At 40.2% G+C, this 23,681-nt stretch overlaps 1 protein-coding gene across 1 annotated transcript in view; it reads right to left on the reverse strand.

Moving 5' to 3' along the window:
• Positions 1-19,197, reverse strand: part of LOC128667151 (uncharacterized protein C6orf132 homolog) — a 121,460-nt gene extending 102,263 nt beyond the window's left edge. Inside the window, exon 1 of the mRNA XM_053722076.1 lies at positions 19,030-19,197. The gene's annotated coding sequence lies outside the window, so the exon portion shown is untranslated. The remainder of the gene's footprint in view (positions 1-19,029) is intronic.
• Positions 19,198-23,681: the final 4,484 nt, after the last annotated feature.

A 23,681-nucleotide genomic window follows, 5' to 3' on the forward strand; every position in this document is an offset into this window, starting at 1 on the left:
CTTGCCCAGTGCCCCCACTCATATCTGGTGTAACAGTAGTGTAAATTTAAAAAAAAAAACTTTTTTGACTGTGAAACATCAGTCTGCTTGTGTAATCTAATTGCAGTTGCCTGCCTGCCAGCGTGTGTGCCAGGCTCACAGCGTATACTGTGCCCTCTTGCCCAGTGCCACCAGTCATATCTTGTGTAACAGTAGTGTAAATTTAAAAAAAAAAAAACTTTTTTGACTGTGAAATATCAGTCTGCTTGTGAAATCTAATTGCAGGTGCCTGCCTGCCAGCGTGTGTGCCAGGCTCACAGCGTATACTGTGCCCACTTGCCCAGTGCCCCCACTCATATCTGGTGTAACAGTAGTGTAAATTAAAAAAAAAAAAACTTTTTTGAGGCAGGCCACCCCGCAGGTGCCGTCGTGGTCGTGGTGCTGTGATTCCCTTTGGCACTAGAATAATTCCCAGGGTTCAGAGGCCACGTCCCATGAACTCGAAAAGTTCTGAGGAAATAGTTGACTTTATGACACAGGACACCCAATCTTCTATAGCTTCCGCTCCGAACCTTGACGCACCATCCTCCTCCAGCTTAACTTCGGGCACCTCTCAAGTTACCACTCGCCCGCCTGCCACCACCACCAACACTAGCACCACAGCCGCTTCACTTGATCTGTCAGAGGAGTTTTTTACACATCAGTTGGAAGAAATGAGTGATGCACAACCATCATTGACAAAGGATGTAGATAACAGTGATATGTCTCAGTCAGGCAGCATTACAGACATGGACGTACGTTGTGATGATGATGATGTTGTACCCGCTGCTGCTTCCTTTGTTGATTTGTCAGATACAAGTGAAGCGGTTGATGATGACGATGCGTCCATGGATGTCACGTGGGTGCCTGCTAGAAGAGAAGAAGAACAGGGGAAAGTTCAGATGGGGAGACAAAGAGGAGGAGACGAGTTGGAAGCAGGGGGATGTCGTCGCAAGGAGCTAGTGGCACAGTCAGACAGCATGCATCGGCACCCGGGGTCAGCCAGACAGCACGCCAATCAATGCATGCTGTTTCCACCACCAGAATGCCGTCATCGCAGAGCTCAGCAGTGTGGCATTTTTTTTGTGTGTCTGCCTCTGACAACAGCGATGCCATTTGCAACCTGTGCCAAAAGAAACTGAGTCATGGGAAGTCCAACACCCACCTAGGTACAACTGCTTTGCGAAGGCACATGATCGCACATCACAAACGCCTATGGGATCAACACATGAGTAGAAGCAGCACACAAACTCAAAGCCGCCATCCTCCTCCTGGTCCAACATCTTCAGTCACGTCAACTACTGCTGTCCTCCTTGCCCCCTCTCAACCATCCGCCACTCCGTCTCTCTTCCGGAGCAGTTCCTGCTCATCTGCCCACAGCCAGGTGTCTGTCAACAACATGTTTGAGCGTAAAAAGCCAATGTCACAAAGTCACCCCCTTGCCAGGCGTCTGACAGCTGGCTTGTCTGAACTGTTAGCCCGCCAGCTTTTACCATACAAGCTGGTGGAGTCTGAGGCATTCAAAAAATTTGTAGCTATTGGGACACCACAGTGGAAGGTGCCCGGCCGAAATTTCTTTGCACAAAAGGCAATCCCCAACCTGTACTCGATTGTGCGAAAGGAAGTAATAGCATGTCTGGCACACAGTGTTGGGGCAAGGGTCCATATGACCACTGATAGCTGGTCTGCAAAGCATGGTCAGGGCAGGTATATCACCTACACTGCGCATTGGGTAAACCTACTGACAGCTGTCAAGCATGGAATGCGTGGCTCTGCAGAGGAGGAGTTGGTGACACCACCACGACTTGCAGGCAGGCCTGCTGCCACCTCCTCTACTCTTCCTACTCCATCCTCTTCCATAACCTCCTTGGCTGAGTCCTCTTCTGCTGATGCGTCTTGCTCCATGTCAACGGCACCCCCCCAGCTCCGCAGGTACTATTCCACATCCCGGATACGGCAGTGTCACGCCGTCTTGGGGTTGACTTGCCTGAAAGCAGAGAGTCACACCGGACCAGCATTCCTGTCCGCCCTGAACGCACAGGTGGATCAGTGGCTGACTCCACACCAACTGGAGATCGGCAAAGTGGTTTCTGACAACGGAAGTAATTTGGTGGCGGCATTGAAATTGGGCAATTTGACACATGTGCCGTGCATGGCACATGTGTGTAATCTGATCGTACAACGGTTTGTGCATAAGTACCCAGGCTTACAGGACGGCCTGAAGCAGGCCAGGAAGGTGTGTGGCCATTTGAGGCGTTCCTATATGGCCATGGCGCACTTTTCCGATATCCAGCGGCGAAACAACATGCCAGTGAGGCGCTTGATTTGCGACAGCCCGACACGGAATTCAACACTCCTAATGTTCGACCGCCTGCTCCAACAAGAAAAAGCCGTTAATGAGTATTTGTATGACCGGGGTGCTAGGACAGCCTCTGTGGAGCTCGGAATTTTTTTGCCATGTTACTGGGCACTCATGCGCAATGCCTGTAGGCTCATGCGTCCTTTTGAGGAGGTGAGAAACCTAGTCAGTCACAACGAAGGCACCATCAGAGACATCATACCATTTGTTTTCTTTCTGGAGCGTGCCCTGCGAAGAGTGCTGGATCAGGCCGTAGATGAGTGTGAAGAGGAAGAGGAAGAGTTGTGGTCACCATCACCACCAGAAACAGCCTCATCAGCATCGCTTGCTGGTCCAGCAGCAACGCTGGAAGAAGATTGTGAGGAAGAGGAGTCAGAGGAGGAATGTGGCTTTGAGGAGGAGGAGGAAGACCAACCACAACAGGCATCCCAGGGTGCTCGTTGTCACCTATCTGGTACCCGTGGTGTTGTACATGGCTGGGGGGAAGAAGATACCTTCAGTGAGATCACTGAGGACGAGGAACGGGACATGAGTAGCTCGGCATCCAACCTTGTGCAAATGGGGTCTTTCATGCTGTTGTGCCTGTTGAGGGACCCTCGTATAAAAAAGCTGAAGGAGAACGACCTGTACTGGGTGTCCACGCTACTAGACCCCCGGTATAAGCATAAAGTGCCTGAAATGTTACCGAATTACCACAAGTCGGAAAGGATGCAGCAGTTCCAAAATAAATTAAAAATTATGCTTTACACAGCGTATAAGGGTGATGTCACAGGACAACGGGAATCTAACAGGGGAAGAGGTGAAAGTAATCCTCCGACTTCCATGACCACGCCGGCAAGGACAGGATACTTTACAGACGTGTTGTTGATGGAGGACATGCAGAGCTTTTTAACTCCTATGCATCGCCACAGCCCTTCGGGGTCCACCCTTAGAGAACGACTCGACCAACAGGTAGCAGACTACCTCGCCTTAACTGCAGATCTCAACACTCTGAGCAGCAATGAACCCCTTGACTACTGGGTGTGCAGGCTTGACTTGTGGCCTGAGCTATCCCAATTTGCAATAGAACGTCTGGCCTGCCCCGCTTCAAGTGTCTTCTCAGAAAGGACCTTCAGTGCAGCAGGAGGTATTGTCACTGAGAAGAGAAGTCGCCTAGGTCAAAAAAGTCTAGATTACCTCACCTTTATTAAGATGAATGAGGGATGGATCCCGAAGGGACTGACATTGGGCGATACATTTGAGTAAAAAAGGCCTGATGAGATGAGCTGCCTTGGGCTAAAAATGGTCCACACGCTGCTGTATTTTATCTTCGAATGCCGGATGACTTGCGTGACTTTTCCACCACCAACTAGGGTTCAAACCGCAATGTTTTAGGGCACTTTCTGCCTGGGAAACAAACATCAATTTTTCTGGCCGCTGCTACAGCAGCAGCTGCAACAATACCTAATTTTTCAGGCATGTGTACATGCCAAATTTTTCTGGCCTCTGGTGCTGCACTGTGGCTTCAAAAACCAAACCAAAAAAAGGCACTTAACAGGGATTAAACTGATAGGAATAGTACTACTTAACACACCACTCCTATCTAGTGGCACATTAGATTGCACGCGCAGTGCCCCAAATTTGAAGTAGGAGGACCGACCAAGCATCTTTTTCCATCTCCCGGTTCCTAAAATCCATGCCATATACACGTCCCCTGATAGGGGACGTAACAGGGATTAAACTGATCAGAATAGTACTACTTAACACACCACTCATATCTGGTGGCACAGTAGATTGCATGCGCAGTGCCACAAATTTGAAGTAGGAGGACCAACCAAGCATCTTTTTCCATCTCCCAGTTCATAAAATCCATGCCATATACACGTCCCCTGATAGGGGATGTAACAGGGATTAAACTGATCAGAATAGTACTACTTAACACACCACTCCTATCTGGTGGCACAGTAGATTGCACGCGCAGTGCCCCAAATTTGAAGTAGGAGGACCGACCAAGCATCTTTTTCCATCTCCTGGTTCCTAAAATCCATGCCATATACACGTCCCCTGGCGCCGCAACTGCCTCTGGGAACCTTACCATAGGTCACAGACCGCACATCTTGTAATTCTCTGTCTGGGAAATTATCTATCTATCAAATCTATCTATTTATCTATCAAATCGATCTATCTATCTATCGTATCTATCAAATGTATATTGCATCTATTGATCTATCTATCTAATCTATGTATCTATCTATCTATCTATCAAATCTATCTATCTCGTGGCCAGACTGTTATCTGACAGCCACTTGTGTTTCAGCCAAATGTCCGTTGGCCAAATGTCCGTCGGCCAAATGTCAGTTGGCTAAAATTCCGGCCACGATTGCACGCGCAGTGCCCCAAATTTGAAGTAGGAGGACCGACCAAGTATCTTTTTCCATCTCCCGGTTCCTAAAATCCATGCCATATACACCTGATAGGGGACAGAACAGGGATTAAACTGATAAGAATAGTACTACTTAACACACCTTATAATAACGTAGAGAGAGGCAACGCAGAGAGAGGAGTCTGAAGAAGAGGAGTCAGAGGAGGAAGGTGGCTTTGAGGAGGTGGAAGACCAAACACAGCAGGCGTCCCAGGGGGCTTGTTGTCACCTTTCGGGGACACTTGGTGTTGTACGTGGCTGGGTGGAGGAAGAGACCTTCAATGACATCAGTGAGGACAAGGAACGGGACATGGCTAGCTTGGTATCCAACCTTGTGCAAATGGGGAGTTTGCGGTTGTGCAAATGGACTGTTTGAGGTTCTTTGCGGTGCGTTAAACGGGGAGTTTGGTCTGTCACTGTGAAGTGGGCGTAACCCTTACACTACCTGATCGATACAACATCATACCTGATTTTTTAAAGCACGTTATTCCAAACAATTTAGGAATGTTAGGTGATTTATGCCCTTTATGGATTAAAACCAGACTCTGCATCAACTATGTAATTTTACGTGGGAGTTTTGCCATGGATCCCCCTCCGGCATGCCACAGTCCAGGTGTTAGTACCCTTGAAACAACTTTTCCATCACTATTGTGGCCAGAAAGAGTCCCTGTGGGTTTTAAAATTCGCCTGCCGATTGAAGTCAATGGCGGTTCGCCCGGTTCACCCGTTTGTGAACAGTTGCGGACATTTGCGTTCGCGGTTTGCAAACGGAAAATTTTAAGTTCGCGACATCACTAATTGTGAGTGGTATTGGGTCATTACTTGAACACCTCTCTGAATGGCTGGACGGTATCCTGCAACCTATAGTGAGCACTTTGTGGAGTCATTTGGCAGATACTAAACATGTTCTAAATCTGCTTGATGGTATAACCTGGGAGATGAACTACAAATGGCTCACTGTGGATGTTAAATCCCTCTACACCTCTATTCCGCACACAAAAGGGTCTGGAAGCTGTTCGCTTTTTTCTTAATAAACACTATGGTGGGGACACTGTATTTGTGGATTATGTGGCGGAAGTCACTCGGTTCCTCCTTACCCATAATTATTTTGAGTATATGGGTAAATTCCACCTCCAGAGACGTGGGACAGCTATGGGGGCGAAATTTGCCCCCTCATATGCCAACACCTTCATGGGATGGTGGGAGCTGTCCCACGTCTTTGGGGAGGAGAACCATTTTAAAGCAGACATAGTCTGGTATGGTCGCTTTATTGATGACCTGCTTTTCATATGGGGAGGGACTGATCATCACCTGAAAGATTTTGTGGCCAACTTGGATAACAATACCTTTGGTCTGGGCTTTACTTTTGAAGTACAGGAAACACGTGTAAATTTCCTGGACATCACATTGGAGGGTGTGCAGGGACAGAAAATAAACATGGAGGTGTTCCATAAGCCCATAGCAGGTAACTCACTCCTTCATGCCTCTAGCTGCCACCCAAAAAGAGTGTTTAGGGGTGTAGCTAAAAGCCAATTCATCTGATTAAAAATAAATTGTACATTTCAATCAGTATATGAGAGACAGGCGGATGAGCTGGCTTCTAGACCTAAAGAAAGAGGTTATGACACAAAGACAATCATGAAGGCTAGGAAGGCAGTGGAGAAAATTCCAAGGGAGAGACTATTGATCATGAGCAAAACCAAAAAGGGGGAATTGTACAAAGTACCAGAGTCTCCTTCATTACTGAGTACTCCAAACAATATAATGAAATTTGTCAGATAGTAGGCAAACATTTTAATCTCCTATCAGCAGATGACGGCTTGATTGAGGTGGTTGAAAGGGGTATCAGATTTGCCTATAGAAAGAACAGAACAATTGGAAATATGGTGGCTCCAACGAAGAGTTGGTCTGATTATCCCAATCCCAATACGTCATCATGGCTTAGCTGTATGGGGGTATTCAAATGCTACCATCATACCTGTGTGGCATGTGAAAAAATTATTATGGGAGAAACTTTTAGTTCAGCATTAACTGGTGACAGATTCAGTATTAAGTTTTGTTTGAATTGCAGACAAACTTACATCATTTACCTGATAACTTCTCAGTCTTCACAGTCTGTGTTCCATTCAATACGTGGGACTCTCGACTAGGGAAGCCAGAACACGTATAAAGGAACATATGTCTGATATTAGAATTGGCACCAAGACTACTCCCCTAGTTAGACATTTTTTTGAGGTACACCAGAAATCACTGGGGCCCTTTACATGGACCATCATTGATAAGGTACTTCCTAAAAAGGGACAAGGAGATAGAGTTCGCAAACTAGGGGAGAGGGAGGCCTTCTGGATATTCAAATTGAAAACTAGAATTCCAGAAGGCCTCAATTCGGAGTTTGATTTGATTAATTTTTGGTCCTGTTAGGTCTAGCTGTATGGGGGCCTGCCTGATGTGTTAGTGACATCTATATATTTTTGTGCCACCATGGGGGCCCTATGTATTAACCTATGCTGACCACATGTATATATATATTCACATGTGCAGATACTTATTAAATATTTTTCTTGCTTTCACTTAATTAGTTGTTATGGGGTGTTTTATTGGGAGTTTTGTTGTAATAGTTTCTTACCACTCCTGGAGTTTGCTCTTTTGTGCTCACATTGAATTATACTGTATACCATTGGCTGTCATACGGTAATTTTGAGTGTTATTATGGTCCTACTACAGTGTAATTTTGGACTTTAGAGTTGGGCCCTTTTGATACTTCCAGTGTGTGGTATAAGTGATTTTCAATGTTTAGCGCAATCCTATTTTTACATAGCCTGATTTGGCTTGAACTATTTTTGTTGGGTTTGATATGAGCGATATGCGTTACGTATACACTTATGGTTTAAGCATTTTTGCCCTCCCTTCCACTCCCTTACATTTTTGGTATCAGTTTACTCCTTATTGGAGCGTCCACTGTCCTTTATGGGTCAGCCTGTTTATTTACTAACGGTTACGTGTAATACTGAATATGTACCGTTGCTGAGCTATTGGCCCGTGGGTGTGTTGATATCTATTTGGAGCTGACTGAGTATTTTGTTCCCTCCCCCTGTAGTGATTTGGGTCACAGCTCAGTTTTTCTGCTGGGATTTTTATCTTTACATAAGTGTATTCTCCGGCCATTTTCAACATAATGAGTCGAGTTTCTTGATTGTCTTATGTATATAACGGTTAATTCCCAAATGTTTGTACTAGATTCTTTGGAGTACTCAGTAATAGGACACGGCTTTAGGGGCTCGAACAGGGTGGGAACAAGCCAGATGAGATACCTTTTCTTTCAGAGTGGGCATGTGCAGTAGACACTACAGATTGGTTGTTTGGTCGGAAAGGGTGTCCCCCCCAAGAACCAACTGGATTGTGAGCTAGGTTTTTTAAACCACATTAGGTTTACATGTTTTTTATTGAGGCTATGAGTAAGGCTCACGCCGAAACGCGTTAGCCGACAGCATTACTAGCTCTTAGTTTGTTATTTTTCTCTGTATTTTTACCAGGGACATAGTCCCTTTGAACACTGTGTATTGTCAATTGCTGTTTGGATACCCTGTCTATTAAAACGTTTGAACCAGCTGTGATCGAGTGCTTCTCACATCCTTTGTTTTGTGCTATTTCACTTTTTGGCCGGAGTGAGCACGGATAATTCAGCTGTGGGCTGCAAGGTTTTGGCGAATCATTGCGGGAAGCCTGCAGGACTGGGGACCGAGGATCGCCTTCGTATGTCAGTAAGTTGTTCTTCACACTGCCGGAAAACTGCAGTCCTGGTGTGAAACACTGTAAGCCGCCGGAGCAAGTTTGGAGGAGGTATGTGGTCAACTACTGGAGGGCTATCAGGTTACTACTGCTTTAATTGAATTGTGGTTTGTTGCTTATTATTGCATAAGTACCGTTACCTAAAGACATATGTGCAGACATTTAGTGGCCATATTAACACTTTCACTCTTGTTACAATTTGTTACAATTTGCATCCTCAACTGCTTCCACACCCACTTTTCTATTTTTCTCTGCTTGTGTGTAAGAGAAAAGTACACTCACAGGAACAAACAGCCAGCTCAATACCATTGTTAGCCTGTTCTATGGCGATTTACCACCTGGGTGCAGTATATATATATATATATATATATATATATATATATATATATATATATATATATATGTTATTTTAAATTGGTTGTTATTTTCATCATAGGAAATAAAGATTACATGCATTACAGCTGCAGATATATTACACAAAAGAAAAATATCACATGGATCTGATGTTGATAAACAACTTTATATGTTCACAAATCTCCTGCGGCCGAGAGAAAGAATCCCCCGGTACGTAAGGCCAGTGTCAATGGCTACCCTCAGTAGCAACCGCTTTTCTCCACCCCTGCCATTGACACTGCTTGAGGGTTGTCCAGAGGATGAGTCAGGGACAGATGTGGACGTCCCTGATATCCAAGGTAATTTTCAAGTATAATACTATGTTTGCAATATTTTACATTAAAAATTATTTTTTTCAAAGGTTCATTCAGGGTGCAAGTTAATGTAATGGATTGTGTTTTAAGAATTAAAATGTTTGTACGAGATTTTTACACAACAATTTTGTGTATAATATAGGCTTTGTCACATATTCCTCATGCTAACAATGATTTGTGTTTGTGCTTCATCTCTGACAGTCGACCAAGTACCGGGGGGGATCCTGTCCCAGCCTTCTTGCCGGCGCTGCCAGAAGAAGAAGAGGTGGCTGGAATAGAAAGTTAGAAAACGTAATATTAATTTTTAACAATTGTATATTGATAATGAATTTGTATAACATATTTTATTTTGTCTTTTTATAGATCGCGATCAGGGGACCCAGACAGAGCCCTTCCTTGCGGATATATTTAGCCAGCTTGCAGAGGGGCTGGACATTGTTTCAACAGCTGTGCGGGCCCTGCAGGAGGCCATGAGAAACTTTATTTAAATTGTTTTATTTCTTTAAAAAAAAAAAAGATTTTTTTTTTATAATAAATATCTATTTAATCTAAATTATAGTGTAGCTGTATTCATTTGAATACTATTTTGAAGTGACATGAAAGCAAAATATATGTTGAATGATGTATAAATAGCATGCAATGTGGTAAAAAATATTTTATATATATTTTGTTTTTCTTCATCTTTTCAATATCCTTTGAAGAAGAGCATATGCAGATAAACTATGTAGCTGCTGATTGATAACTGCACATAGATGCCTTATATGATTGGCTTGCACATGTGCATTGCTATTTCTACTAAAAAGGATATCTGAGGATTAAAGGGACACTGAACCCAAATAGTATCGTTCATGATTCAGATAGAGCGTTTAAATGTAAGCAACTTTCTATTTACTCCTATTATCATAATTTCTTCATTCTATTTGTATCTTTATTTGAAAATCAAGAATGTAAGTTTATAAGCAGGCCCATTTTTGAAGAACAACCTAGGTTGACCTTGCTGATTGAACAGCACCAATAAACAAGTGCTGTCCAGGGTGCTTAAACTGAATTTGTCTGGCTCCTTAGCTTAGATACCTTATTTTTCAAAGAAAGATAACAATAGAACATATAAAAAATTATAATAGGAGTAATTTTGAAAGTTGATTTCAATTGAATGTCCTATCTGAATCCTGAAAGTTAATAATTGTGCTTAGTGTCCCTTTAATAAAAGGTTAAGGGTTGTAGTCTTGCTTGAGATGTTCTTCTATGATATTGGTGTCCCTTTAATTTAGGAAATAAAATTAATTTAAAAAAAATATAAATATAATAATAAATATATATACATAAATACATCTATATTTACATTTATATAGATATATATGTACATACATACATATATATATATATATATATATATATATATACACTAAAATATGTATGTCCAATCTTCCAAAGAATTCTAATAATTCACTGTCCACTTTGCACCAAATATGTTGCTACTTGCTATATTGTCAATTATTCCTGTTTCGAAAAAGCATACATTTCCACTATATACAATAATGTGCTAAAGAGAAATGAGCTTGTTCGTGGACAGTAATGAAATGGTATGAATAAAGTTGAGAAAAACACAAATGAATGCGAGATCGATGACTGCTAGTTTACAACAGTGCGATACTCCTCGCACCGTACTTGACGTGTTTTTTCGTAATATAGAAATCGTATTGAGATCCGCGGCCGCGATGTTTGGCGATGTTTGGCGAGCGTATTGACGCCCGCAAATGCAACATAGTTGACGCTTTGATAAATAGGCCCCTTAAAATCAACTGCCCAATACACAAAACAAAACATCAACAGCAGATACTCACACTCATTAAAAATGCAGCACTTAAGAAATACCACATTCTTGCAAAACACTACAAAAAAATAAATTCCCATAACAACAACTATGGGTTTGTAAATTTTACCCTGCACAATACTATGAGATCATGCTAATAATGCAATCACTTTGGAAAATCAATAAACTCTAGTTGCACATTTACAAATAAAATCCCTAACCATGAATTGACAAAGAAAACACACACCTAAATACAGTACTGTATTCTGGGAAAGGTCAGATAATAATGTCACTGTCACATACACAGTGCAAACCCACTGTTAAAGAATCATGTTTGCCACAAATAATTTCTGAAAAGCTTTAGAACTATGCTATACTTTTACATAACCAGGATTTTAAGGAATACACAATTAGTTTAGTTTATGTTTTTTTTTTTTATACAATTTGAAATTTAACACTTTTGCAGCTCTCTTACTAAATATAACAATTTTATTCAACAAAAAGGAAATTTCTGAAAATAATAATAATTTACACTAATAGATTAAAAGGAAAATTTACCAAAATGTCCTCCCCTTTAAACTGTTCCCAATGATCTATTTTGCTTGATGGAATATATGTAATTGTGACAAGTAGCTCCTTTATTCCTACCCTGACATGTGAAATAGCTGATTTAACCTGTAGCTTAGCCACTTATAGTAAAAGTTTTATATTGAAGTCCATTAAATAGCCTAAGCAAACACAGCCAGCATAAGAAAACTACACTCTCAGTGGGGTGTAGGATAAAATGACAATTTTCCATTGCTCTGTCCAAGCACTGAGCTCCAGTTTTCCAGACACATATAAGATAAGAAACAAAATGAGATATGCTATTACCTGAAACGCAACCCATTGTAAAAGGCTGTGATTTAAAAGCACAAAAACAGCTATTTCTTATATACGAATAAACCTGCAAATGCAAATTCTCCTACATTTTTTATACTATGTTACTCGTATAACAAGTCAATGAAATACATTAATCTAAAAATAATTTTCCAGCGTACTGTCCCCTTATGGGCTGACCAATTATAATATGCATATTAGTGATGTCGCGAACAGTTCACCGGAGAACAGTTCCCGGTGATCTTAGCTTGTTCGCGTTCGCTGCGGCGGGTGAAAATATGCGATGTTCGATCCGCCCCCTATTCGTCATCATTGAGTAAACTTTGACCCTGTATCTCACAGTCTGCAGACACATTTCAGCCAATCAGCAGCAGACAATAACTCCCAGACCCTCCCAGCTCCTGTGCAGCAGCCATTTTAGATTCATTACGATCCTGCATTCTTAGTGAGAGGAGGGATAGTGCTGCTGCTAGTGATTTTATAGAGAAATTGATAGCTAGGCTAGTGTATTCAGTGTCCACTACAGTCCTGAAGGACTCATCTGATCTCTGCTGTAAGGACAGCACCCCAAAAAGCCCTTTTTAGGGCTAGAACTTCAGCCCATAAAGCCCTTTTTAGGGCTAGAACTTCAGTCTTTTTTTTTTTCTTTTGTAATCTAATTGCATTTGCCTACCTGTCAGCCTGTGTGTGAGGCTCACAGCATATACTGTGCCTACTTGCTCACTGCCACCACTCATATCTGGTGTAACATTAGTGTAAGTTTATAAAAAAAACAACGTTTACATCATTTTGCTAGTGTAATCTAATTTAATTTTCCATCAGGCCTGTGTGTCAGGCCCACAGCATATACTGTGATTAATTGCTCTGTGCCACCACTCATATCTGGTGTAACATTAGTGTAAGTTTAAAAAAAAAAAACTTTTACATCAGTTAGCTAGTGTAATCTAATTTCATTTTCCATCAGGCCTGTGTGTCAGGCCCACAGCATATACTGTGATTAATTGCTCTGTGCCACCATTCATATCTGGTGTAACATTAGTGTAAATTTAAAGAAAAAAAAACTTTTACATCAGTTTGCTAGTGTAATCTAATTTCATTTTCCATCAGGCCTGTGTGTCAGGCCCACAGCATATACTGTGCCTAATTGCTCTGTTTTCAACCACTCATATCTGGTGTAACATTAGTGTAATTTTTTTAAAAAAAATAACTTTTACATCAGTCTGCTAGTGTAATCTAATTTCAGTTGCCAGGCCAGCCTGCCACTGCCAGCCTCAGTGCCACCACTCATATCTGGTGAAACATTAGTTTAAATTTTTTTAAAACATTTTTTTTACATCAGTCTGCTACTGTTATTTAATTTTAGTTGCCAGGCCAGCCTGCCACTATTGCCAGCCTGTGTGTCAGGCTCCCAGCATATACTGTGCCTTCTTCCATCCTCAGTGCCACCACTCATATCTGTTTTTTTTTCTTTTGTAATCTAATTGCATTTGCCTACCTGTCAGCCTGTGTGTGAGGCTCACAGCATATACTGTGCCTACTTGCTCACTGCCACCACTCATATCTGGTGTAACATTAGTGTAAGTTTAAAAAAAAAACAACGTTTACATCATTTTGCTAGTGTAATCTAATTTAATTTTCCATCAGGCCTGTGTGTCAGGCCCACAGCATACACTGTGATTAATTGCTCTGTGCCACCACTCATATCTGGTGTAACATTAGTGTAAGTTTAAAAAAAAAAAACTTTTACATCAGTTAGCTAGTGTAATCTAATTTCATTTTCCATCAGGCCTGTGTGTCAGGCCCACAGCATATACTGTGATTAATTGCTCTGTGCCACCATTCATATCTGGTGTAACATTAGTGTAAATTTAAAGAAAAAAAAACTTTTACATCAGTTTGCTAGTGTAATCTAATTTCATTTTCCATCAGGCCTGTGTGTCAGGCCCACAGCATATACTGTGCCTAATTGCTCTGTTTTCAACCACTCATATCTGGTGTAACATTAGTGTAATTTTTTAAAAAAAAATAACTTTTACATCAGTCTGCTAGTGTAATCTAATTTCAGTTGCCAGGCCAGCCTGCCACTGCCAGCCTCAGTGCCACCACTCATATCTGGTGAAACATTAGTTTAAATTTTTTTAAAACATTTTTTTTACATCAGTCTGCTACTGTTATTTAATTTTAGTTGCCAGGCCAGCCTGCCACTATTGCCAGCCTGTGTGTCAGGCTCCCAGCATATACTGTGCCTTCTTCCATCCTCAGTGCCACCACTCATATCTGTTGTAACATAAGTGTAACTTTTTTTAAAAAAAACTTTTACATCAGTCTGCTAGTGTTATTTAATTTTAGTTGCCAGGCCAGCCTGCCACTAGTGCCAGCCTGTGTGTCAGGCTCCCAGCATATAATGTGCCTACTTCCATCCTCAGTGCCACCACTCATATCTGGTGTAACATTAGTGTAAATAAAAAAAAAACTTTTACATCAGTCTGCTAGTGTTATTTAATTGCAGTTGCCTGCCTGCCAGAGTGTGTGCCAGGCCCACTTTCCAACTAGTGCCACCATACAGTAGTGTAAATATTAAAAAAAAAACTTTTTTGACTGTGAAACATCATATGTATATTGCATCTATTGATCTATGTAATCTATGTATCTATCTATCTATCAAATCTATCTGGTGGTTGTGCAAATGAACTGTTTGCGGTTGTTTGTGGTGCGTTACACAGGGAGTTTGGTCTGTCACTGTGAAGCGGGCGTAACCCTTACACTACCTGATCGATACAACATCATACCTGATGTTTTAAAGCACATTATTCCAAACAATTTAGGAATGTTAGGTGATTTAGGCCCTTTATGGATTAAAACCAGACTCTGCATCAACTATGTAATTTTCCGTGGGAGTTTTGCCATGGATCCCCCTCCGGCATGCCACAGTCCAGGTGTTAGTCCCCTTGAAACAACTTTTCCATCATTATTGTGGCCAGAAAGAGTCCCTGTTGGTTTTAAAGTTCGCCTGCCTATTGAAGTCAATGGCGGTTCGCCCGGTTCGCCGGTTCGCGAACAGTCGCAGAAGTTTGAGTCAGCCGTTCGCGAACCGAAATTTTTAGGTTCGCGACATCACTAATGCATATAACATATCATTTAGCCATGATTAGGAAACTTGTATTATTTACTATTAAAATTTTACTTCTTTACTGTATTATAACCTGCATATATTTAAATGAGAGCCACCACAGCATAAATAATAGTACACAGTAATATGTTACCAGTTTATATTAAAATTAAAAACAACTCTAAAAATGTTTTAGATATATTTAATAAGATAGCTATATAACCTCTCTTTTCTCTTTTTTTTTTTTTTTACAGACTCCTTGCATAAATCTTAAATTACACACATAACATACTTAAATCAACATATTAATCACATGCCAGAAAAACTCTCTTTGATTTACCAAAACATGACCTAAAATCGCACACATTATCATACTTACAATTTCTTTAGTTCACTTGCAAATACACACACAGTTAACAGCTTTACCCTGATTTATTACCAGTCAGAAGACACAGATAAAAAATAAATTAAAAAAAACAAACAGACTGCATATCTTAAATCTTTTTTTTTTTTTGAAAATTACTTTTTTATTGAGGTAGCAATGGCACATGGTTACAAGCACAGTATTCAGGCATACTGGAGGTATCATACAAATTTACAATACAGTGAATTGCTTTTTTTGTTTTTTCTCATAGAATTACGATACATTACATTCTAATAAACCAAACTTTTCTGCTCCTCATTTTATATTTAAGCCTCTATGTGTCCTCATTGACAATCTGATCCTCTGGTGGGATCACACTCCCCATGAGACAGAGAGGACACCTTTAATGATCATAGTCAGCGGTAGTTAACAACAAACAAAGTAATGTTGATAAGAGTATCGCAATAAAACAAGTTCTAGATATTCTGACATGTCTAGTAGTATAACAACAAGTAACATTTTCTACAAGAAAGACAATAGTGAAACAAAACTATTAGATGAATAATCAAACATTATGGAGAGCACAGTGAGACTATAAGAACATGCTGACCAAAAATATCATAAAAAACATTTGAAAACAAAGCATATTTCGCCAAAATATAACCTGAAGAGCCTTTTTACCTGGGTGAGGGAAAAGCTTAACCAGAGGCTCTTCAAGCAGGGCAGAGACTACTAAACTCTGCCAAATCAGAACAATGCGGAGGATACATCACTTATCCCTATCCGCATCAGTGGAGTAAGGGAGGCAGGGGGGGAGGGGGCGGGTGGAGGTTATATTAATGGAAATGTTTCCCACCGTTGCTAGCATAAATAGTAAGCAAATAAACATAACTTACAGTTGTTGACAGGAAACATAAACATATTCAGGCCCATTTATCAAGCTCCGTACGGAGCTTGAAGGGCCGTGTTTCTGGCGAGTCTTCAGACTCGCCAGAAACACAACTTATGAAGCAGCGGTAAAAAGACCGCTGCTCCATAACCCTGTCCTAATTATTAAGATTATATCAAAACAAAAAATAAATCAAATATAGTGAGTTTTAAAAATCTTTACTAGTGGGAATAATCCCTACTTATGCAATACATAAATTTAAAAAACAATAGGTAAGAACAATTACAGGCACATAAAGTAAGTATTGGATACGATATATATAACTATTACTTGGAATACCACCCTGATAAAAATATTTATAATAAGCGCTTTTTAAAAAAAATAGAATTGATCAATTACTATGTCCTTAAAATCAAATATTTTGTTCCTGAATATAATGGACAGTCTCTATGGTCCTTATATATTTGCAGCAGATGAAATCCCTTATTGTTTGTATGGTATATAACATACAAGACTTATCTCTGTGATTGAAATTAACGTGCTGGGTAAAAACGATAAAATGTTCCTTAATTAGGATACTTTGTATCTTTGCTGGTTATATGTAACTTTAACTCACAGAAAGTTGCAGCGACTGTGTCCAAATGTCGCTGTAATGTATCTCAGAGTCTGTGGTCTTTAGTCAAAACACGCTCCTTGCGTGTGAGCCGCTTAGTGTGCTGCAGCTTCTATTCCTTGGTACAGGATTCACCACTCCCTCCATGGGGAGGTGACCGGCAAAGGTACGTCACTCCTTGTGTGTGAGTACCTGGCAAGCTGTTATCTTTTGCTTCCAATGTTCCCAGCTCCCTGCTTTTGACAGACAGTCTGGATCTTTGTAAATACAGTCACTGAGGTGAAAAAGGCACCCGCTCTTAGCGTTAATACGCGCGGGCAAATACTAGGTACCTAGTGGGTTTGGTTCTGGTAACAGGCAACTTCAGCTTCTACGCGTTTCACCCATGTGTGTGGGCTTTATCAAGAATTGTTACCAGAACCAAACCCACATTTGGACACAGTCGCTGCAACTTTCTGTGAGTTAAAGTTACATATAACCAGCAAAGATACAAAGTATCCTAATTAAGGAACATTTTATCGTTTTTACCCAGCACGTTAATTTCAATCACAGAGATAAGTCTTGTATGTTATATACCATACAAACAATAAGGGATTTCATCTGCTGCAAATATATAAGGACCATAGAGACTGTCCATTATATTCAGGAACAAAATATTTGATTTTAAGGACATAGTAATTGATCAATTCTATTTTTTTAAAAAAGCGCTTATTATAAATATTTTTATCAGGGTGGTATTCCAAGTAATAGTTATATATATCGTATCCAATACTTACTTTATGTGCCTGTAATTGTTCTTACGTATTGTTTTTTAAATTTATGTATTGCATAAGTAGGGATTATTCCCACTAGTAAAGATTTTTAAAACTCACTATATTTGATTTATTTTTTGTTTTGATATAATCTTAATAATTAGGTGTGTTAAGTATACCCAGCTTTTTAGCGCCCTCCCAATTGCCATATTGTTTGTTCCATTTCTATCTTGAGGAGATAGTGGAGAGTGGCTTAGGTATCCTTTTTAGATTTTTAGCGCTGATAACTCCTGTGCTATCCCATAACCCTGTCCGCCTGCTCTGAACAGGCGGACAGGAATCGCCGGACATCAACCCGATCGAATACGATCGGGTTGATTGACAGCTCCCGCGAGTCAGCTCCCGCGAGTCAGCAGGGGGCGGCGTTGCACCAGCAGCTCTTGTGAGCTGCTGGTGCAATGTTAAATGCGGAGAGCGTATTGCTCTCCGCATTTAGCGAGGTCTTGCGGACCTGATCCGCAGTGTCGGATCAGGTCCGCAAGCCCTTTGATAAATGGGCCTGATTATGTGTAGTGAAGTGTCAGAAGTTAATGGGGAGAAAGTGAAGCCATGGGAGGTACTAATCATGAGCAGTAGTAAACATGCAGTATGTAGGATTAGTGCAAGTCTGTAGAGATATATAGTAGGTACTCATAATCTAAAGGGAGGCTCAAACTGCATGAGTTTGTATAGGCATGCCCTAGTTCAGCAAAAGTCTGAACAAAAGGAATATTCACTCTAGTACTAATGGTTATGTGCTAAATTTTGTTCAGAGTTAGTATAAAAAATATTTGCTCCACTCTTAGCCAATAATTTTCTGATGGAGGGCAGTGAAATGGGAGCAATTTCTACTAATTTGTTGTCATATCCGTTCTTCTATTTCCTTCCCCTATAAATGATATTACCTTTATTATTTTAAAATGTTTCAGCATTCATACAGAAATTATTTACATTAAGAGCACAACACACAACTTAAATTCAATGTAAACATCACTCTGTGGCCTTTCTGTATTACACACACAGTGAGTTTGTGTTCAATAGCGAGTGTTAATTAAAATAGGTATACCTTTAGCACTTGTTGGCTAAGTAGACAGTAGTATACACAATATGTATGTTAAATCTTAAGAAAAAAGAATGCAAACTATGCTTCATGTAACCAAAACAGAAGTTGTATATAGCGCAATCCACACATATGTTTAAAGAGATTCAAGACAATATCTTGTTTTCTTCAAATAGTTGACACACACCGGGAAATCAGATGATTCACAGACAATGTAGTCAGACCGGTCCTACTTACCGCAGGGAGGGGAACAAACAATGCAGCGGTATGTCTCTCTTGTTTCGCTCTGTGGATCCATGCCTTTGAACACACTGGCTTTATAGCAAATGATATGCTGTTGACATAGACGGCCTCCAGAGTGGTGATATATGTAACAAATCCTTCTTTGCAGTGATTTCCCACACGCTGTGCGATTCACAAAAACTTCAACAAGAACGAAGGATTGAAAGGCAACACCAAAGTAGTAAAAGTAAAATCCAAAGTCTTTATTTAATCTGGTTAAAATTTGTAACAAATCCAAGCACACACCATTACAAATTTTACCGTAGCACACAGGAGCTGCTCATCCGACGCGTTTCCTGCTTACAAAAAGCACTTCATCAGGGATAACAGCTGATTCCCTTATGAACACTTATACCTACAGGTTGTTAACCCCTGCTGTACTGAACAAACCCAAATGTGTCTTTTTTATTTCATGTAACAAACTTTTTGATTAAAGATTGTACTTTCGAAATCTCCAATACAGTCAGGGAATAGAAAGACCTGTACGATAAATGTAACAATTTAAAATAATCCACCTTTGAAACAGTAATTACAAACATTTAAAATGATATTTATCTCAATTAAAAAAGTGTGAATACATATGTATAAGATTGAAGAGAGAAGAAAAAGATACATTTTATCAACTGCATAAAACAAACATCTAACTCGGTAAATCTCTGGGACAGTACTATCTAATATTTATGTATCTCAAGGATATTACGCTAAATTATAAGTTATCAACCTGTTGAGCAAAGGGTATTAAGATATCCGTTGTACATACACATACCACTACATTTAACTTTAGACTTATAGTATTAATAATATAATTCAATTTAGATGCCAGTATATAGTTGTAAGTCCCATATCTTATTTATGCCCTTGGGGTATCCTGTTTGAAGTTTATGAATTCAAAAAGCCTCTCTTTTATTTAATTTAGCTAGTCTATCTCCCCCTGTAGTTCTTTTAGGGACTCTGTCAATGGCCTGAAATTCACATAAAAGAAGTACATGATTTAAAGCTATTTTGTCAAAAGTCTGCCCTGGACGATGTCTAGCAAAGTGTTTAGCCACCGGAGTTCTAGGTTCTAATTAGTGATGTTGCGAATAGTTCGCCGGCGAATAGTTCGTCTCGGCGGGCAAAAATATGCAATGTTCGATCCGCCCCCTATTCGTCATCATTGAGTAAACTTTGACCCTGTACCTCACAGTCAGAAGACACTTTACAGCCAATCAGCAGCAGACCCTCTCTCCCAGACCCTCCCACCTCCTGGACAGCATCCATTTTTGATTCATTCGGAAGCTGCATTCTTAGTGAGAGGAGGGACAGTGTAGCTGCTGCTGATTTAATAGGGAAATCGATAGCTAGGCTAGTGTATTCAGTGTCCACTACAGTCCTGAAGGACTCATCTGATCTCTGCTGTAAGGACAGCACCCCAAAAAGCCCTTTTTAGGGCTAGAACATCAGTCTGTTTTTTTTCCCTATGTAATCTAATTGCAGTTGCCTGCCTGCCAGCGTGTGTGTCAGGCTCACAGCGTGTACTGTGCCCACTTGCCCAGTGCCACCACTCATATCTGGTGTAACAGTAGTGTACATTTAAAAAAAAAAAACATTTTTTGACTGTGAAATAATAGCAGACAGCTGCCAGTACCCAAGATGGCTGCCAATAAGGCAGATGGGGAGGGTTAGAAAGCTGTTTTGGGGGGGATCAGGGAGGTTGGGGGCTAAGGGGGGATGCTACACCACAGCATATGTAAATATGCTAAAAAAATTAAAAAATTAAAAACCTTTTATTTTAGTACTGGCAGACTTTATGACAGTACTTAAGATGGTGGGGACAATTGTGGGGTAGGGGAGGGAAGGGAGCTGTTTGGGAGGGATCAGGGGGTCTGATGTGTCAGGTGGGAGACTTATCTCTACACTAAAGCTAAAATTAACCCTGCAAGCTCCCTACAAACTACCCAATTAACCCCTTCACTGCTAGCCATAATACACGTGTGATGCGCAGCAGCATTTAGCGGCCTTCTAATTACCAGAAAGCAACGCCAAGGTCATATATGTCTGCTATTTCTGAACAAAGGGGATCCCAGAGAAGTATTTACAACCATTTGTGCCATAATTGCACAAGCTGTTTGTAAATAATTTCAGTGAGAAACCTAAAATTGCGAAAAAATTTAATTTTTTTTAAAATTTGATCGCATTTGGCGGTGAAATGGTGGCATTAAATATACCAAAATGGGCCTAGATCAATACTTTGGGTTGTCTACTACACTACACTTAAGCTAAAATTAACTCTACAAGCTGCCTACATGCTCCCTAATTAACCCCTTCACTGCTGGGCATAAAACACGTGTGGTGCGCAGTGGCATTTAGCAGCCTTCTAATTACCAAAAAGCAACGCCAAAGCCATATAAGTCTGCTATTTCTGAACAAAGAGGATCCCAGAGAATCATTTACAACCATTTATGCCATAATTGCATAAGTTGTTTGTAAATAATTTCTGTGCAAAACCTAAAGTTTGTGAAAAAGTGAACAATTTTTTTTTATTTGATCGCATTTGGCGGTGAAATGGTGGCATGAAATATACCAAAATTTGCCTAGATCAATACTTTGGGTTGTCTACTACACTACACTTAAGCTAAAATTAACTCTACAAGCTCCCTACATGCTCCCTAATTAACCCCATTCACTGCTGGGCATAAAACACGTGTGGTGCCCAGTGGAATTTGCAGCCTTCTAATTACCAAAAAGCAACGCCAAAGCCATATAAGTCTGCTATTTCTGAACAAAGAGGATCCCAGAGAAGCATTTACAACCATTTATGTCATAATTGCATAAGTTGTTTGTAAATAATTTCTGTGCGAAACCTAAAGTTTGTGAAAAAGTGAACAATTTTTTTTTATTTGATCGCATTTGGCGGTGAAATGGTGTCATGAAATATACCAAAATTCGCCTAGATCAATACTTTGGGTTGTCTACTACACTACACTTAAGCTAAAATTAACTCTACAAGCTCCCTACATGCTCCCTAATTAACCCCATTCACTGCTGGGCATAAAACACGTGTGGTGCCCAGTGGAATTTGCAGCCTTCTAATTTCCAAAAAGCAACGCCAAAGCCATATAAGTCTGCTATAATGGCATGTCTGGCACACAGTGTTGGGGCAAGGGTCCATCTGACCACTGATACCTGGTCTGCAAAGCATGGTCAGGGCAGGTATATCACCTTCACTGCGCACTGTGAAGCGGGCGTAACCCTTACACTACCTGATCGATACAACATCATACCTGATGTTTTAAAGCACGTTATTCCAAACAATTTAGGAATGTTAGGTGATTTATGCCCTTTATGGATTAAAACCAGACTCTGCATCAACTATGTAATTTTCCATGGGAGTTTTGCCATGGACCCCCCTCCGGCATGCCACAGTCCAGGTGTTAGTCCCCTTGAAACAACTTTTCCATCACTATTGTGGCCAGAAAGAGTCCCTGTGGGTTTTAAAATTCGCCTGCCTATTGAAGTCTATGGCGGTTTGCCCGGTTCGCCCGTTCGCAAACTTTTGCGGAAGTTCGCGTTCGCCATTCGCGAACCCAAATTTTTATGTTTGCGACATCACTACTATAGGCACATTAGGTGAAAAACTTGGTAAATGGGTTGATGGATTTTTGCAGCCCTTAGTTACAAATATGCCTGGACACTTACGAGACACTAAACAACTGCTAAGGAAGTTAGATGGGTTCCCATGGGAAGATACATATTTTTTTCTAACTATAGATGTAGTTTCACTATATTCTTGTATCCCACATAGCCAAGGACTTCTAGCTTTGGAAGAGATTATGAAACTTTACACAAATTATGATTTTATCTTTATTAGTTATTTGGTTGATGTGGTTAAATTTCTACTAACCCATAATTATTTTGTGTTTGAAGGTAAGATGTATTTGCAAAATAGAGGTACAGCAATGGGGGCTAAGTTTGCCCCCTCTTATGCAAATATATATCTTAGTTACTTTGAACTTTTTAAGATTTTTGGGGACTTTAATGACTTTAAGGATAACATCAAGTTCTACACAAGATTTATCGACGATGTCCTAATAATATGGCATGGGAGTGCAGAACAAATGGAAAATTTTGTAAAGAAATTAAATGATAACAGCATGAATTTGAAGTTCACATTTGGTTGGGCAAAAGACAGTATTAACTTTTTGGATTTAAAAATGAAAATTGATCAGAGAAATCAGGTAATAGCTATAGAAGCTTTTAGGAAAGAAATTGCAGGTAACACAATTTTAAGAGCTGAATCTCACCATCCAAAACACCTTAAGAGAGCAATTCCTAAAGGCCAATTTATGAGACTCTGCAGAAATTGTAGTAGCCTTGAAGACTATGATAAACATGTGTAGTAGTAAGAGTATGGAGGTTATGTCAAACACCTTTTTGACAGCTACCACGCCCCCTTTTCACACCTTTGACATATTGACACGCCCCTTTCTCCTCCCTTAATCCCGCCCCTTTTTAATATCAATTTGATATAAAATTGATATAAAAAGGTAATTTTGATATAAAATTGATATAAAATTGATATAAAAAAAGTCATTTTATATTAAATTGATATAAAATTGATATAAAAT

Source organism: Bombina bombina, chromosome 7 (assembly GCF_027579735.1).
Source record: "Bombina bombina isolate aBomBom1 chromosome 7, aBomBom1.pri, whole genome shotgun sequence".
NCBI lineage: Eukaryota > Metazoa > Chordata > Amphibia > Anura > Bombinatoridae > Bombina > Bombina bombina.